The sequence below is a fragment of the Macaca nemestrina genome, chromosome 9, assembly GCF_043159975.1.
Source record: "Macaca nemestrina isolate mMacNem1 chromosome 9, mMacNem.hap1, whole genome shotgun sequence".
Classification (NCBI taxonomy): domain Eukaryota; kingdom Metazoa; phylum Chordata; class Mammalia; order Primates; family Cercopithecidae; genus Macaca; species Macaca nemestrina.
This window is the reverse complement of record NC_092133.1, coordinates 94,372,037-94,378,479: the sequence shown is the minus strand read 5'-3', so window position 1 is coordinate 94,378,479 and position 6,443 is coordinate 94,372,037.

The window sequence follows — 6,443 nt, the reverse complement described above, 5'->3', positions numbered from 1 at the left end:
TCCTTAAGGACATGCTCCTGCTGCAGTTAACTAGCCCAAACTATTCCTTTAATTCAGTCCGTCCCTTCATTTCCCATAAAGGATACTTTTAGTTAATTTAATACCTGTAGAAACAATGCTAATGACTGGTTTGCTGTTAATAAATACGTGGGTAAATCTCTGTTCTGGGCTCTCAGCTCTGAAGGCTGTGAGACCCCTGATTTCCCACTTCACATTTCTGTATTTCTGTGTGTGTGTCTTTAATTCCTCCAGTGCCACTGGGTTATAGTCTCCCTGACTGAGGTGGTCTCAGCAAGTGGCATCCATCATGGGGTCTCAGATGTAGGTCGGAGGGTCACTGGAGTGATGTTTGGAATGGAAAACTAGCTAGAGGACACCTGAGTACTCTTAAAGAAATCCCTGTGGTGAGTAAGAAGGGGGGCTTGGAAGGATCAGGGTAACCATGGGGCAAGTTTGGGGTCTGATTAGTTTCACCTTGGAACTTTTTCACACTGAAGATTAGGAGGAACGAGAGTATAATGAAGTAACAGAAGAGGTTACAGAGCTATAGCCAAAGCGGCAAAGGAAGGAGAGGTTCATCCCTACCCTTCTGCACTCCCTCATTATTATTTTGAAGAAAATGGCCCTCCAAATCTTTCTTTTCTGAAGGACACTGGGCAAAAAGTAGTTGAACCAGTGACTGTTCAAGCAGTGCCTTGAGCGACCACTCTTAGTTCTATTCAGGCAGGAATTCAGCAAGCTAGACGACAGGGTGATTTAGAGGCTTGGCAGTTCCCTGTTAGAATACACCCCCCAGATCAACAGGGAAACATAGCTACATTTGAGCCTTTTCCTTTTAAATTACTCAAAGAATTTAAACAAGCTATAAATCAGTATGGACCAGGTTCTCCTTTTATAATGGGTCTGTTAAAAAATGTTGCTGTTTCCAGTCAGATGATCCCTACTGACTGGGACACTCTTACTCGAGCTTGTCTAACTCCTGCTCAATTCTTACAATTTAAAACTTGGTGGGCAGACGAAGTTTACATTAAGGCTGCTCACAATGTCCAGGCTCAATCCCAAGTTAATATAACTGCAGACCAACTTTTGGGGGTTGGCGACTGGGCTGGTTTAGATGCACAAGTGGTCATGCAGGATGATACCATAGAACAGCTTAGCGGAGTGTGTGTTCGAACTTGGGAAAAAATCACTACAGGTGGAGAACAATACCCTTCCTTTAGTGCTATAAAACAGGGACCAAGAGAGCCATATGTTGATTTTATAGCTCATTTACAGGAGTCTCTTAAAAAGATGATTGCAGATTTGGCTGTTCAGGATTATAGTGTTGCAGTTATTAGCTTTTGGCAATGCTAATCCTGATTGCCAGGCTGCTCTGTGACCTATCAGAGGGAAAACACATTTAGTTGATTATATCAAGGCCTGTAATGGTATTGGAGGTAGTCTGCATAAAGTTACTTTATTAGCACAGGTAAGGGCAGGACTAACAGTGGATAAAGGAAATATTCCGTTTCCTGGAGCTTGTTTTAACTGTGGAAAGCATGGTCATACTAAAAAAGAATGTAGAAAAAATCAGCAATCCAGGCCACCAGATAGGGGAAAAAAGGAAAACTGCTGAGTCTGAAATATATCCAAAATGTAAAAAACGAAAACATTGGGCTAATCAATATGAGTCTAAGTTTGATTAAAATGGGAAACCATTTTCAGGAAACACCATGAGGGGCCATCCAGGGCCCTGTTCTAAACTGGGGCATTTCCAACTCAGGCCGTTCCCTCACCTCTGTACAATGTCTGTCCCCCACCACAGCTGGTAGTGCTGCAGTAGATTTATGCTGGAAAAAAAAGCTGTGAGCCTTCTGCCTGGGTAACTCCTGCAAAAGGTCCCAACAGGAGTCTGTGGACCATTGCCAGGGGGGACAATAGGATTACTTTTAGGAAAACCTACTGTAGGTTTAAAAGGGGTACAAATACATACAGGAGTCATTGATTCAGATTAAAATGGGGAAATTCAAATTGTTATATCTACTTCTGTTCCCTGGAAAGCAGAGTCAGTAGAGCACATAGCACAGCTCCTGATTGTGCCATATGTGGGAATGGGAAAAAGTGAAATGAAATGAACAGGAGGATTTGGAAGCACAGATAAACAAGGCAAAGCAGCTTATTGGGTAAATCAAATTACTGATAAATGCCCTACCTGTGAAATAACTATTCAGGGAATGAATTTTAAAGGATTGGTAGATACAGGAGCAGACATTCAATCATTTCTCCACAGCACTGGCCTTCTGCATGGCCAATTCAACCCACTCAATTTAACATAGATGGAGTTGATAAAGCCCCTGAAGTATACCAAAGTAGTTATATTTTGCATTGTGAAGGGCCTGAAGGACCCGATGGACAACCTGGGACTATTCAACCAATTATAACTTCCTTATCTATAAATTTATGGGGAAGATATTTATTACAATGAGGATCACAAGCTCTAATTCCAGAATAATTATATAGCCAGCAAAGTCAACATATGATGCATGAAATGTGGTATGTCCCTGGTTTGGGATTAGTAAAAAATTTGCAAGGTTTAAAAAGTTCCCACCAAAGATTAGGATATCATTTTTGATGGTGGCCATTGTTAAGCCTCCAGAACCTATAACTTTAAAATGGTTAACAGATAAACCAATTTGGATAAAACAATGGCCACTAAGTAAAGAGCAACTGGAGGCTTTAGAGAAATTAGTTACTGAACAATTAGAAAATGGCACATAGCTCCAACATTTTCCCCTTGGAATTCTCCAGTTTTCATAATTAAGAAAAAATCAGGTAAATGGAGAATGTTAACTGGCTTAAGAGCCATCAATTCAGTTATACAATCTATGGGAGCATTATAGCCAGGATTGCCTTATCCTGCTATAATTCCAAAAACTTGGCCTTTAATAGTCATAGATTTAAAAGACTGTTTCTTTACTATCCCTTTAGCTGAGCAAGACTGTGAAGGGTTTGCATTTACAATTCCTGCAGTAAACAACCTGTAGCCTGCTAAGCATTATCATTGGAAAGTGTTGCCACAGGGCATGTTAAACAGTCCCACAATTTGCCAGATGTGTACGAGGCAAGCAAGTGAACCTACTAATAAAAAATTTTCACAGTGTTACATTATTCACTATACGGATGATATACTTTGTGCTGCCCCTCTCAAGAAATATTACTCCAATGTTATGATCACTTGCAAAATTCAATTTCTCGTGCTGGTTAAATTATAGCTCCTGAAAAAATTCAGACTACTACTCCTTACTCCTACTTGGGGACCTTAGTAAGTGACACTACCATTGTGCCACAGAAAGTAACCACATGTAGGCATTAATTGAAAACATTGAGTGACTTTCAAAAATTACTAGGGGACATTAATTGGACACGACCTGCTCTAGGTGTTCCTACCTATGCCATGAGTAATCCATTTTGTATCCTTAGAGGAAATCCTAGTCTCACTAGCCCTCGCAATTAAAAAAGGAGTCTGAGGCAGAGTTACAACTGATTGAGAAGCAAATCCATAAAGCTCAAATAAATTGAATAGATCCAGAGAAGACTCTAGTTTTGCTAATATTTTCAATTCAGCATTCACCTACTGGTGTTATTGTCAAAGAACAGTACTTAGTAGAGAGGCTTTTTCTTCCACATATTAATTCACGGACTCTAACTCCTTATTTGGATCAAATCGCTACTATGATAGGGATTGGGAGAACTCGGATTGTTAAATTACATGGATATGATCCTGGAAAAATTATTGTTCCTCTCATGAAGGCTAAATACAGCAAACTTTTATAAATAGTCTTGGTTGGCAAGCCCATTTAGCTGGCTTTGTGGTATTCTTGATAATAATTTGCCTAAAATGAAACTGTTTCAGTTTTTGAAATTAACTAATTGGATTCTCCCCAAAATAACTGAATTTAAACAAATTAAAGGTGCTGAAAATGTTTTTACAGATGAGTCTAGTAATGGAAAAGCTTCTTATTTTGGATCAAAAGGTAAAGCTTTTCAGACACCCTATACTTCAGCTCAAACCCAAAAGCAGAGCTCATAGCTATAATTGAGGTATTGACTGCTTTTGATATGCCTATTAATGTGATTTCTGATTCTTCATACTTGGTTCATTCCACACAGTTAATTGAAAATGCTCAGTTATGATTTCATACAGATGAACAACTGATTACTTTATTTACCCAATTGCAAACAGCAGTTAGAATGCACCCTGTATACATCACACACGTAAGGGTTCATACGCACCTTTCAGGACATTTGACCAAAGGGAATCAAATGGCTGATTGCCTAGTTGCTACTGCAATATCTAATGGTAGACACTTTCACAATTTAACCCGTGTTAATGCCTCTGGTCTCAAAAGCAGAAACAGCATTACCTGGAAAGAAGCTAAAGGTATTATCCAGTGATGCCCAACTTGCCAAACGGTACATTCCTCATCTTTTACAGGAGGAGTTAATCCTCGAGGACTGGAATATAGCTCTCTTTGGCAAATAGATGTCACACATGTTACCTCTTTTGGGAGACTAGCTTATGTACATGTATGTGTGTACATCTTTTCTCCCTTCTTCTGGGCTACATGCCAATCAGGAGAGTTTCTGTCTGTGTTAAATATCATCTTTTGTGGTGATGGGCCCTCCAGCTTCTACTGAAACAGGTAATGCCCCAGGCTATTCTAGCCAAGCTCTAGCTACATTTTTCTCTATGTGGAATATTAAACACATTACCAGTATCCCATACAATTCTCAAGGACAACCCATAGTGGAAAGAATTAATCTCTCCCTAAAACAGCAGCTGCAAAAGCAGAAAAGGGGAGACAGACAATATGGAACCCATAGATGCAACTGAACCTAGAATTATTAACTTTAAATTTTTTGAGCCTGCCCAATTGCCAGATGTTATCAGCAGCTGAACAGCATCTACAAAAACCAGCTGCAAAGATAGAAAGAGAACAAATGATTTAGTGGAGAGATCTGATAACAAAAATTTGGGAAATAGGTAAAATAACTTGGGGTAGAGGTTATGCTGGTGTTTCTCCAGGCCAAAATCAGCAGCCAATTTGGATATCATCAAGCCACCTGAAACCTTATCATGAGCCAGATGCCAAGGAAGAGATTCCAGGAGGATCCCAAGGACCCCCCTGGTTGCAGCCATGTTGAGGCTGATGCTGAGGTGGACCCCAACTGTCATGAGCAACACCCTTTGAACACAGCCACCTACCTGGGGACAGATCAAGAAGCTGTCACAAATGGCAGAAGAAAATCTGAGGAAAGAGGGACAACAAGTCACAATGAATAATTTAGTGGTAGCTATGATAACGGTTATCACCACTACTGTGAGTATTCCTTCAATAAGGGCTGACACAGAGAACAGTTATACTTATTGGGCATATTTATAAATCTTGGCTGGCAATAATTCCTGGATGCAATCATGCTGACACAGTTACACATGCTTTCTGATCTCAGTATTTACCATAATAAATCTCCTATAATTGAGGCATACCACAATCAAAAACCTATTTGTAAACAAAATAGAACCTGGCTAGAAATAATGAATGTACTTGTTTGGGAAGATTGCATTGCAGACCAAGCAGAAGTGCTGCACAACAATTCCTATGGGATCATTATCAATTGGTCCCCAAGGGGATGTTTAGCTTGAGTTGCACCTCTCAGTCTGCATGCCACAGCCACACTATGTTCAGATGATCTGAACAAAATGGTCGGATGGTAGAAATGATAAGAAGTATAGCAAAAGTTCCTATTATCTGGAACCATGGCAGTATAGTCGCACCTCAAACTCAAATGGTATGGTCCGCTCTAGGAACTAAACATAAGGATTTCTGGAAACTACTAATAGCTCTTAACAAGATCAAAATTTGGGAAAGAATAAAAAAAAAGCATCTAGAAAGACACAAACTTGTCTTTGGATACTGCAAAATTAAAGAACAAATATTTAAAGCATCCCAGGCACACCTGACCTTAATGCCAGGAAATGGAGTGCTTAAAGGAGCTTCAGACAAATTAGCAGCTAGTAACCTATTAAAATGGATAAAAGCACTTGGAAGCTCTGTGATTTCAATGACGATTGTGCTTTTAATCTGTGTTGTTTGTCTTTGTATAGTCTGAAGATGTGGATCCTGACTCCTGTGAGATGTAGTTCACCATGACAAAGCTGCCCTTGTTTTCATTGATTTGCAAATCAGAGAAGGGGGACATGTTGGGAGCAGGCCCCCCAAAATCCGGCCATATACTGGCCCCAAAACTGGCCATAAACAAAATCTCTGCAGCACTGTAACATGTTCATAATGGCCCTAAAGCCCAAGCTGAAAAGTTGTGGGTTTACGGGAATGAGGGCAAGGAACACCTGGCCCACCCAGGTCGGAAAACGGCTTAAAGGCATTCTTAATCCACAAACAATA